The 12,558-nt window shown below is 35.5% G+C and overlaps 1 protein-coding gene across 1 annotated transcript in view; it reads left to right on the plus strand.

The window, feature by feature from the left end:
- LOC108729446 (T-box protein H15) overlaps positions 1-12,558 on the plus strand; it is a 56,563-nt gene that overhangs the window by 13,608 nt on the left and 30,397 nt on the right. The window lies entirely within an intron of this gene.

Genomic DNA, 12,558 nt, shown 5'->3' on the forward strand with positions numbered 1-12,558 from the left:
ATTTTCTACAGAAATGACCTTTTGTTATCTTAAAATAAATTCTTTAAAATATTATTTCCTATTTAAATTTAAGCTGCTTTCTAAATTCTTTTGAGTTAAGATTTAAGATTTCGTTCCTTTGGAGTGAAATTCACTCCAAGAATTTAGAGAGCACAGAAAATTCTATTGGTCAAAAGATTCTTACATGACAGTATGCGAAATCCCAATTAATTCCGCATAGTTAACATTTTGGTAGTGATTATTTATTTTTTCCCCACTTATATCTGAAATGTGAACAACAATCTCGGAATAATCGGAATTAAATTTTTATGCGAAGCGATGAAATATCGTGAAATGATCTACGATTGACAGCCACGCGAGACACTAAATTATGATATTTTACCTGATCACAGTGATCCTGCTAAGAATTGCAAATTTGTTTTGTAAGATTTTACAGACGATTGCGTTTTGTTATTGTATTTTAATTTACAGAATATCGCGTTGTGTTACATTACGGAAACAAGTCGTCATACTCTGGGAATACGTGATAAATGTATATATACGCTACGTGTTATTACCCCATTCGCATCGGTACACACACAGATATTATTTAGTTCGTTAGATAAGAGTTCGCGGCTGATATTACACTCATTACAACAACGTTCGCGTGGAGATGGACGAGCGACGACGTTGTTTTCGAAAGGCGAAACGCAACGTAACAGCGCGGTTATTAGAGAGGCGTGGATGGAGCTCGAGATTACATTCGCATTCCACCGTTCCGATAGTTTTGCAAATTGCCGGTAATGACAGGCGATCGACCGATTTTCCAGGGTAAGGAAACCGTTCGTGGAAAGCAATGGCGAGCATCGAACGATGACGATATGCTTCGTTCAGCCGCGATTACACACTGCGTTCTTACTCGGGTAAAACCGATTGGTTTGTGCGCTCTGAAATCATAGACTGCCTCTCTCTGCCTACCTACGGAATCTTACCGACGATTAGACTATCGATCACTAGTTCCTGTAACCGGTAAAATACAGATGATAATTAGAAAAGAATAACGGAGATTGAACGAAGCAAAACAAATAGTCATTATAGCATTAAAATGACTTCAAAATGATTATTGAAAGTTACTTTCCGATCAGTTACTTTAACGCCATTGCTACGTTATCGCGGCCTGTTGTTCTGCTTAGAAAACTGTATGTACATGAATATACATTATATTTTAATGCAAACTCTCGAAATATTAATTGTAGCACGATAATAGAACGAGTGATTTACAAATTAAACCGACTACGACTTCGATCTAATGATGAATTCAATCACACTCCTACTACACTGGATTAGTACATATTAAAAGCTGCTTTATATAAAGTATTTAAATAATATAATTAACTTTGACAATGAAATAATACATGTATATTCTAATAAGTAACGTGACAATATCATATTTAATTATTTAAATTTATTTTAATCACTTAAAATATACTCATTATAAATGCCTCACTATAAAATAAACTCATTATTTAATCATTTACAATATTTATGTTTTTATACATTTAATTTTCCTAATTTCATGTGTAGCACTTTTAGTATATTCTAATCTAGCGTAATGTATGTAACCGAATTTGCTATAAATGTTGGTTCGTACAATATATCGAGAACCACTTAATTATTCATATCACGTGTGATATATTTTGGCGTGCGCAAACCGTACGCATTTCGTTTAAATGACTCGGCGATTACGACGGACAATCCTCGGAGAGGACCGGTTCAATTTCATAATAGCGAGAGGCGGGAAGAGAAAACGAAGGAATCGTCGAAGTCATCGTCACTTCGTTACCTCTGTCGAGAGCGCGGCGCAACGTACAAATGACAGTGCTTGAAATACGAGGCGCGAACGACATTTGTTAGCGCCTTCCTGCCACGCTGACGCTCGTTTCGCGGTGATATCGAGGAGATACGCATATTATACGAGAGAGACACAGTGGGCTAGCTCGCTCAGTTTGCCAATCGCGTTTCCTTTTGCGTTTTCGTGTGTTGGCGGTTTGTACCGACTTGGGCGACAATGTTATCTCTCAGCCATTGTCAAGTCTCATATTTATGCGAAGGGATATCACTATAATCGAATGTTTTTAAATCGAGGAGCATTACGAACAAAAAGAACGGAAAAAATTTTCAGAAGTTTCAACTTTCAGAAAAGGAGAATTTGTTTTTTTAAAAAAAGCAAATTATTTTGAAAAATTTATTTTAAATCTTTTCTGGTTTTATAATTTGCAGAGGATTACGGCAAAAAGAGATTAGTTTTAACATGGCGTTAATGCTGGCGTGAATAATTCTCGATGATTAACGTAATGACTGCGTCGGCTAATGTAATGAACTGACCTCGATCCCAATAGTATGTAAGGTGATATTAAAGTGCTATTATATTCGCATTTTTTTTAAATCGCAGTTTCTTTTAACACATTGCGTGTCAAACTATGTTTTCGCAGTAAAATGTAAACTTCTATTCTTTATTAGTTATGAATCAAGTACACTTTCAAGTTTGCCAAAAGTCACGCGATTAAAATCAATTTAATTTATCTACATAGAGAGACGAAATTTGGCTTTATATTTCTATCTTTATATATATATTTATAAAATTTATTTATGAAAATGTAAAATAATGTACATATATAATATATTAATTATTTATATAGATTCTACAATTAAAAGAAAGCTACAGCAAGATTCTTTAAAATAGAGAAAGAAATTGAATGAAAGATAATATCTTGTATTAATTGATTTAATACAAGATATTAGTATAATTTTTTTTTAATTAGTAGAGCTATTCGTACAAATTTATCTATTAAACACTTTTCTTAATATCTTTCTAGTAGGTAGATATCCATTGTTATTGTATCGTCAATTCCAAAAAAACTCGCATATTTTTTCTTCTGTCGTAATTATTTATCGAGGTCCAGTTCTTTTTTCGCAAAAATTGTTTCGCGAACGTTGCCGCGAAGTGAGACGTCGAATGGCCTCGAATGGCGTAATCAATTTTTTGCGTACATGTCGGACGCGATTGCGAAAGTACGTCATCTTCGACGAAAACGAGGAAGGAACGCACCGCGTCACGCTCAGATTAATTTACGTTTCGCGAACAAACAAGGTGCCGGTTTTAATTACCTGTCGACAGATTGATTGATCGATCTGAAGATGTTCCTCCTATCGCGCGATCAGATACGGCGCGTCAATACTCAATTTACCTCGTTGCTCGGCAAACGTAGACTTCCGCGACAGTCCTTTCCTTCGTACGGTCGCGCACGCACGCCCGACTTTATATCGCTAATTTACTTTTCATTAATGACGGATCGATGAGTCGGCGTAATTCTGGCGACGTTCGACAGAGCGTTTTTAATACGCTTTCCGCTATCTTAATTAGATATTTAGACCTCGAAAAAAGAAGGGCGGAGGAACGGCACCGTTCATGTTATTAGCACGAAAGACCCGTTATTGGTGTGGCGTTAAATTAAAATGCAATTCGAAGAAATAGTCGCGATATCACGCAACCTTATAATATGCATGGAAAGATACGAGTACATCAGTTTTCAGCTGAAGTATCCAAAAAGAGTGTACCAAAGTTGGTTCAAATATTGTAAATAGATTTTCATGAAACTTCCACGAAAAATTCTACTGACGGAATCATCAAACGATACTAGTAAAAGGATTTTGTGTAGAGATGACCACACACTCACACAGAACAAAACGATAGCATAAGTGGAGCCTTGTAAAGAAATTTGGAAAATATATGGCTACTCAAAAAGACCCAGGGTCCGCAGACCATTCGAGTGACTAAGAGAACGCACCGCAAAGTTCACAAGATTAAAGAATCAATAAAGTGAAATCGCCGAAAAGTGAAAAGAAACTTTTGAAGTAGCGACATACCCTAGTAGCACAATTCATCGGCGTAACATTGGCCCAACATATCCCCAATGTATGCCAACGTTTAACCAATGTTTCACCAATGAATTATGCTGCTCGGGTAGCTTTATGTTCTACGACTCTATATTGGTTTTCCTGTGGTCAAATTCTCTCACCAGTATTCTGACCTATGGAACATTTGGTGAAAGTCTACGAAAATCCATTTACAATATTAAACAAAGTATCTTTTAAGATCGTGATGTGAATACACAATAAATTGGAAACAAAGATCCTAAACAATCAAGCTGAATCTTTAGTGCTTAAATAATTCAGTGTAAATTTATATACCATATCCATTTCTGCAAACTGCACGCTGAATTTAATTTTTAAACTTGAAACGCAATTCTAACAGAACTAGGGTAGTAATATTATAAATTAAATTGACAAGCAATTTAATAATATTGATGCTTATTTAGAGCATCTTAAGAAGATTTTAATAATCTGATGATAATAAGTACCATATCTTAAAATTTATAAATTTATTTAGATCTATAAATTTATTTATAAATTTATTTAAATTTATAAATCTATGAATGTATAAATCTATAAATTTATAAATCTATAAATTTATTTAAATCTATAAATTTATTTATTGACCATTTTGGATCAATTTTAGTATATTCCTTTTTAGATAACTACAGATCTTAAAATAATTTTATTTGGATGCTCAAATTGTGTGTGTGTGTGGTTACTAGAATGTTAAAACTTCTTACAAAATATTGCTCATCATGCTTGAGTCTCCTACGTAATTATTTTGATGGTCCAATAAAATTATTTTCAAATCTATAATTATAGCTAAATTTTTAGATGCTTCAGCAAAATTGTTCTTTCCATGTACCTAAGGAATGCGCGTTCCTGTCAGTTGCGAATGTTTCGATTTTCGGTGACGATCGTAATTCATTCGCGCACGCTGTGCTTACTCGTAAACTTGTCTCCTCGAACAGACGTAGACTTCCGTTGGAAAATATTTATGATATCACTCTCGTTACTGCTGTTAAATTACATTGTTAATTTTCGGAACACCGAGTGATAAATATTTTCTCGAATAGTAGAAACTTTGTCTTGGGAAATAATTTCTTTATTTTGTTTAAGATACTAGACATTAGTACCAGTATTATTAAATTGCTTATCAATTTAATTTGCAATATTACGTACTGCAATTTCAGTTTAGAAATGTGTTTCTCAAGATTGATAAATCGGATAAAAATTGTAAAATTCACGATATTAGGCACCAAGATGGATCAAATAAAGTCTTCACTTTTTCACTTACTTATGTTATTCATATATTTTCCACTTGTATTATTGTTTATTTTTTTATCTGGAAAAATTAAATTGTTTGAGAAGTTTTCCGTTTGTACCGATTTCTACTAAAAATTAATTAATTAACTTACCTAAATATCTATTTAAATCTTAGTGTCTTCCGTGATATTTCTTAGACATTCAGTTGATACAAAATTCGGCTAAGTCAAGTGTTCATACGGTGTTCATCACGGTGTCAAACGCAAAGTGAAGACATCAATTTGGCAATGTTTAGCGATTCTAACGAGTTCGTTCGCGCGCAATCGGATCAAACGGGATGAGGGCGGTGTTTGTTCTCCTCGTAGTGTAAGACTCGTAGATCGTCGTTCGTGCTCACAACCCGTTTCAATCTGTCCCACGAGCGCTTTGATCCGCTTCGTCCGCGCTCGCATTCGCAATCGTAATTCACTCGGCGTGCCGTAAAGCTGCGAGATATGCCAAGAAACGAGACGCACGGCCGCCAGGAGGCAGATACTCGGCCACCATGGCGGCTCGTCATCCGTTTCGTCAGTCGTTTAACACGACCGTAGATCGTGTCGAATAAAAATACACGGATGATGGACCACACATCGAGGGTCTGCAAGAATCGCTCGCGTATCTACGTTTCCCCAATTATGAACGCCACTCCGGTAAACACGAACATTCTTCTGGCGATTTGAATGGACCAGAAGATGAAATAATTGTGTGCAATAAATGACTATAAAGTACCGAATATCTCAATGCAATTGTTTAATCTTTTTAATCCAAGAACACTATTGATGCTGAGACTATCTGCGTTTGGTTTTGGCGTTCTGCACGTTCTGTAAGCCTCATTTTAGCTTCCTTCCCTAAGTAACGAATGAAGGTAGAACGAAGGTTGAAAAGAGAGCTTTTTCTGAGCCGAATGCCGACAACTTTCCTTTTGGCTATTTCGACCGCCATTAAGTGTTTTGTAATTCTTTAACATGAGGGTCAAACATGGTAGACTTTTGCGCTACTCGGATTCATCTAGAGCTCTATGTTAAAATTGTATACAGTTTGAATGATATTACTACTGATAAGTAAATTTTCCGTCCAAGGAAATAAGTCACTCTTAATTATGTAACATAAGATTGTCATACATTTCACACTTTTAATGACAAAATATTTATTACCTAGATTTTTATATAAACACAAATAATCTAATTAATAACTTAAAACGAAAAAATAAGCATACTATTAAATTCAATCCATTGAAGGCACAGCACTTAGTGCTCGCTGTCTAATCATGACCTCACTCACTTGCAAGCCAAACTTACGTATGATAGCTTTTATAATTAAATTTTCCTTCATCTATTGCGTACTAATGCAAAGCTAGAAATTATAATTGAAAGTGTCTGCTGTCAGTTTGATGCAAAGGGGATGTTTACGCGACTTATCGAACCGCCACGCCGTGTCGCTAATTGCATCGTTTTACGTAACGTCAGTGCGCGACCGGTGAAAATCACTGGTTTCTACCGGCTGCTTATTGTGACGTCTCGAAAAACCGACAGGTTCTTTCCTTCGGTACGTCCGCGATCGACGTGACGCAGCAGGTATCGCCTGATGCCAGGCTCTTATCGCGTCAAGACGCGCGACCCTCGCTGGCAACTTAATCACGGATATCCGAGGACGCCGATTCTCTCTTTCCATGCCTCTCCGCAATTAAGCGAGGAAACACGCTCGATTTCAGGCCACGCGATGTTCCTGGGAAATAATGCGTCTCGCGATGCCACGTCGTCGTCAATAATTATTGTTTCTAATCGACGAGTGTCGGGCTCACACATGCATGCGACAAAAAGGTCTCACGATTCTCAATATTCCAAATAAATTCTTCTTCAATCTCGGTGCGTCGATATTGAGAAGAAATGAAAATCGTTGAAAGTACGAAGCGAAATCTAGAATTTATTTTGATAATAATTTATTAATACATTAACTACATTAATCTTAAAACGCATCACTTTCGGCATCAATCTAAACTAAAGACATATGCCCGTATTCATAGTCAGGCCTTATATTTAGAGACTTCCTTAACCCATTAAGGACCAAGACAAATTTTTTTTCTCAAAATTTAAAATTCTTTTAATGGCAAGCTACTATGCCTTTAAGGAGCCTACTCGCCAAAAATTTCGCATCCCAAAGTTGATCTATTTTTTTGGTCGAAAAATCGACCAGCGGTTCTTAATGGGTTAAATTTATCTTCAGATGCTCTACGAATTATTTGATTGGCTGATAAATTTAAGGAAGCCTTAAATATAAGGTCTGATTATGAATACGGACAATAGAGTATAGACTGCGTCATCCGTATCTAAATAGTGTATCAAATGTGGTCAATAAAAATGAGAGAAACGCGAGGACGGCCAATCCCCCTCTCTTTCTGAGATATTGTGATTGATTGAATAGAAAGAGATAGAAATTGACCGTTTTTGCATCTTATTTTTGTCATTTTTGCATTTTATTTTCTCATTTTTGTCAAACAATTGTATAGGTACATACGAATAGCGCAGAACTTTATGTCTTTGCCTAAAACTCTGGGCGACTCATGCAGCTTTGAGAAGTCATAATAACTTTGGTTTCAATCAATATTTTTCACAAGTTTTCTTTAATGAAAATTCGGAGTCTCAGAAATGTGACTGATAGACGGCATTGCCGAAAAATGGTCTATTCTGAAGTTATTAAGGAAAAACCATTAAATAAAAATTTAAAAAATTGTAAAAAAATCTATTTTTATATGTGTGAGTCATCCAGACTAAGTGATGTGTGTTTCAGGGTTAATATTGTAAATGAAAACATTTGACAAAGAAGATAGGAACAGAGACAGAAGTAGAGAATTGAATTGAAAAAAGAGAGAAAAGACTCTGTTAGCTTGCATAATACTTAACATGCTCGAAAGGGTTAAACAAAGTTGCATAATTATGCAACTTTGAAGAATAATTTCTATATATATATAATAACGCGCGCGCGCACGGAGAATCGTGCGAACATCCTTACGTTCTTCGCACAGGTGTAACTATAATTCCGGCTACGCCCATCGAGTTGTATTAATGAAGCGATATCGATCGGCCGTTTCAGAATTTATGTACTCGATCTCGCGGTTGTTAAATAACTTCTTCGCGGAGTGTTAAACGCGCGCGTAGTTCGACTCGTGCAGGTGTACGCGGGGCTCCTTCTCGCCGGATAATAATCGGCGTATCGGTGCCGACGGTAATTAATTATTGCTTTGTGGTTATCGGCTCTCTTGCGGTGGAAACGACGAGTTGCGTGCGGATAATCCCCGCCGACGAAGATCTTTCTATATTGAAAGGTTCGCAGCCGCGAGAGCTTGGAGCGCAACGTAAATACAGAGTCCGGCGACCGCAAGGGACTCTCCGCGGCGTTTTACGGCTAAAAGCTGGCCGACGAATGAAGATTACTGTTATTGCAAGTGGTAATTCGTACCTAATATTCCGCGATGTGTAGCGGCCGCCAAGGAGTTTACGATTGCGCAAACAAGTCGCCCGGTTTAGAGGATCAAACTGCTTTTAACCTTTTCTAAAGCGATTCATTTGTCTAAATAAGCGAATACTCTTTGGAAATAAGAAATATCATAAAAAGGCGCGTATCAAAATTAAAATAATATCTGTTGATGATGTAAAATAACTGTGTAAAATAAAATAATATACATGGGTGAGTCAATAAATATCGCTTTCATTTTTATCACTTTGACAAAATTAAGATTACTTATTGACTAACTTCAAGTCATATGACATAATTAATAAAGTAATTTTCTGTACATTGAAAAAAATGATATTATATCAACAGCATTATTTTAATTAAAAATAATGTTGTTGATTCAATAACAATATTAATGAAAGGAATAAAATTTTATTGAAATAGGAGCTTAACGTATTTGTTTCATTAATAGAGCTATTGTGTGTGTTTTGTGTATGTGTGTGTGTGTGTGTGAATTGACAAAATAATTTTGAATTAAAATAATGCTGTTAATATAACATCATTTTTTCTTCAGTGTACGACAGGAGATTTTATTGACTCTTAGAGTCTTTTTACTTCGGGCTTTGTTATCGAGATATTTATTTCTAGAATCACTTTAAGCATATTAAACTCCGGAACTGCTCAATAAACATTTTTCTAAAAATTCTCAAAATTTTCCAAAAAAAACTAAAGATTACTAAAAACTACATATAATTAAATATTTTGAAATATGCTGTATATGCATTAAAAAGAATTAAAGTTCATCGTTCGCGGATGACTTTTGCGGATTGTGCTTAAAAATTTGGAATTATATATTTATATGGGCACAAATTAGTAGCAGCGGGTTAACAACCTGCAAAGATCGGCATTAGACACTTTCCCATATTGCACGGTTTAAATAAATATGCCTATGAACTCGTGAAGATATAAGTTCAGTATACGTATTTTATATAATTTATCATACGTGTAATAAAGACATAGAGAAGCAAGAAATATAAATGCGCGATACCACTCGTGAAGCGAATTGGCGATGTTGTAATCGAGAGATAATTTACATAATTTATGCATTATGTGCGATATTCATCGTAATGCGAACTTTCGATACTCTATAAAATATACCGTATATTTCATTTAAGATACAACAGAAAAAGCAGAAGAGTTGGTCGAAGCGATTCGAAATACATAAAATAAAATAGAGATTATAATCATTATGCATTTTAATTTACACAAGAAGCACTATGATAATTTATATAATATTAACTTGTACTAGGAAAACTGTTTTATGCATGCAAGAGTAAAATGTACTTGTGTTATTCAAGTAGGTATTTTAAAGTTTATATCTTTGTGAAACGAAATTTTGTTTCTTTGTCTATTTTGTATAAAGTGCAAGTTGTAAACCAGAGATCAAAAGGCATTTACCGCAAAATGCGTGTGATGTAAATACGGAACGAAATAACAGAGGACGTGATGATAATTTACATATCGAACTGGATAATTCATGGCACGTATTACCGTCAATCAATTTTGCGGTCGATCAATATTATATCACCGAACTTTCGAGAATCATTCCTCTGGTCTTGCCGCGGTTTAGGCGTTATTAAATGTAATATGACTAATGTCCTCGATTACGGCACGACGGTCATACACGGCATGTAAGCAATATAATGATCGCGCAGTAGCGCCTGGAAAAAGGATAATTATATCCACTTACGACGAAGCTTGCTTTAGTTTAGCGTTATTAGCGTGGTGCCGGCTAAGAGCGGCGGTATGTGAAATTATAACCTGTAGTAACTTAAGGTAAACCAAGAGACTTTATTTATCCACCGTGTTACTTCCTTGTTTCTGTGGTTTTTGTCCTATGTGAGCTTTTACCCTGAAGTGAGATTGAAAAGTCGTGACTTGGATATTTCGATTACATTTAGCAATTCACCGCACGCATAACACACATTTGTGTAAAATTGAAATAATATTGAACAAACTGTTGTGACGTTAATCGTGATACTCGTATATAATATATATTGAGATATTTGTTCAATCATATATTTATTATATATTATATTTGATTATATTTGTATATATAATAATATTTTATATATTATATACTGAAAGAATGATTTTGCTGAAATATTTAAAAATTTAACTAGATCTCAAAATATCTTTGTTGGACTGTCAAAATAATTACGTGGGAATCTCAGATACGATAAGCAATGCTGCAAAAAGTTTTGACATTTTAATAATCAGTTTGCGTGTTCTACATAACTATTTTAATGGTCTAACAAAATTATTTTCAGACCTGTATCTAGCTAAATTTTTTAATGCTTTAGCAAAACTATCCTTTCCGTATATTTTTATCATACATGATCGAAAAAATGATTTTGCTGAAAGATCTAAAATTTTGCTGGATATATAGATCAGAAATATTGAACCATCAAAATAATTTTGTTAGAAGTTTTCAGACCTGCAAAATTTAAATCTTTTCAAAAATTTAAAAATCGTTCTTTCAATATTTAAAAAATACAAAATTGTATTTGGCAGCCAATACAATAATTTACATATTTATTTATATTTCGTGCGGTGCCTCCATCCTGCCTTCGACTTGTAATCGGTTCGTATTATCTTACCGACGCGACGTTAAAATTTTCTTTTTTCTTTACGTGCTTATTTTCCGATAAAGAAAGAGAAACGTGCACAGTATATATACTGCGGGCTTGTACACGGCGATCAATTACGGATTTTCGCAGAGAGAAAACCGGAAAAGCGAGGCTATAATACCGATGCCGGATTTCGTCTTATGCCGAATGGACAATTAATTCCTCGCGCGCGCGGCATCAACGTGCAAAATTGATAGCCGGCACCTGACATACCAGCCAGGTCGGTACTTCGTAACTGCCCATTACGAAGTTTATTACGGTTTCCCCGAGTACAACGACGGCTCTTACCATGGAAACGCGAAGGCGCACGTGGTAAATACGTGTCCGCGAATTACGCGAAGAAGGGACCTGTTAAAATGGCAGATGCTGGTCTCACATTCCCGTTAGATATAAATAACTCTGATCTCAACTGCGTGCGCGGAGAAGGCCCTTATCGGAAAGTTACGAAAAAAAAGTGCCAGTAAATTTATTAAAGAATCGTCTCAGGATATTTTCGCATCGATGTGGTTTACGTTGCGCAAACTACGAATTATCGATGTTGAAAATTTATTCTGTTTCATCGTGCGAATGAAATCAATTTTATATATGCCAATTGTAATTTTTTAAAATTCAAGTTTTATCCCTTAACGATTATGTTTATCTTAACAATGGTTGAAGATCGTTAAAACAAAATTAACTCTTTGCATCGGCGAGTTACATGCGTCAAGCGTTCAATCTTCGCGTCGTACAATCACATCCTGTAGAAATTCGCGTGTAAGTATCTTGAAAAAGAGAGCTTGACTTCCTGTCGCCTATGCGTCGTGGCGCAACGATTAATCACCGTCGACGGCAATACGTCGCTTTATCAACCGATTACTTTTCTCTTGCGTCATTAAAATCGGAAACAATCTGCGTAATATAATTGTAAAGCTGACTTTTCTCGCGTGGAACGTTCACAGCGTTATTTATAATCGATCGCGATGCCGAACCGTCGAAGGAATCTGCTTATCGCCAACGATATATTATCATCGATAGCTGGATACCTATAACCACCGCCAAATGGATTACACTTAGATTTACGTCGATGTGATTGAATGTGTAACTATAATATGTGCACAACGCTACGCTGAATCGGCGTGTATGTAAACGTTTATGCGTATAAACGCGAGAGATTAGCACGATCTACGTGAAATAAAACGCCTCAATAAGACGCGGCGTC

This window comes from Mycetomoellerius zeteki, unplaced genomic scaffold (genome assembly GCF_001594055.1).
Source record: "Mycetomoellerius zeteki isolate Tzet28-1 unplaced genomic scaffold, Tzet1.0 scaffold73, whole genome shotgun sequence".
Lineage (NCBI taxonomy): Eukaryota > Metazoa > Arthropoda > Insecta > Hymenoptera > Formicidae > Mycetomoellerius > Mycetomoellerius zeteki.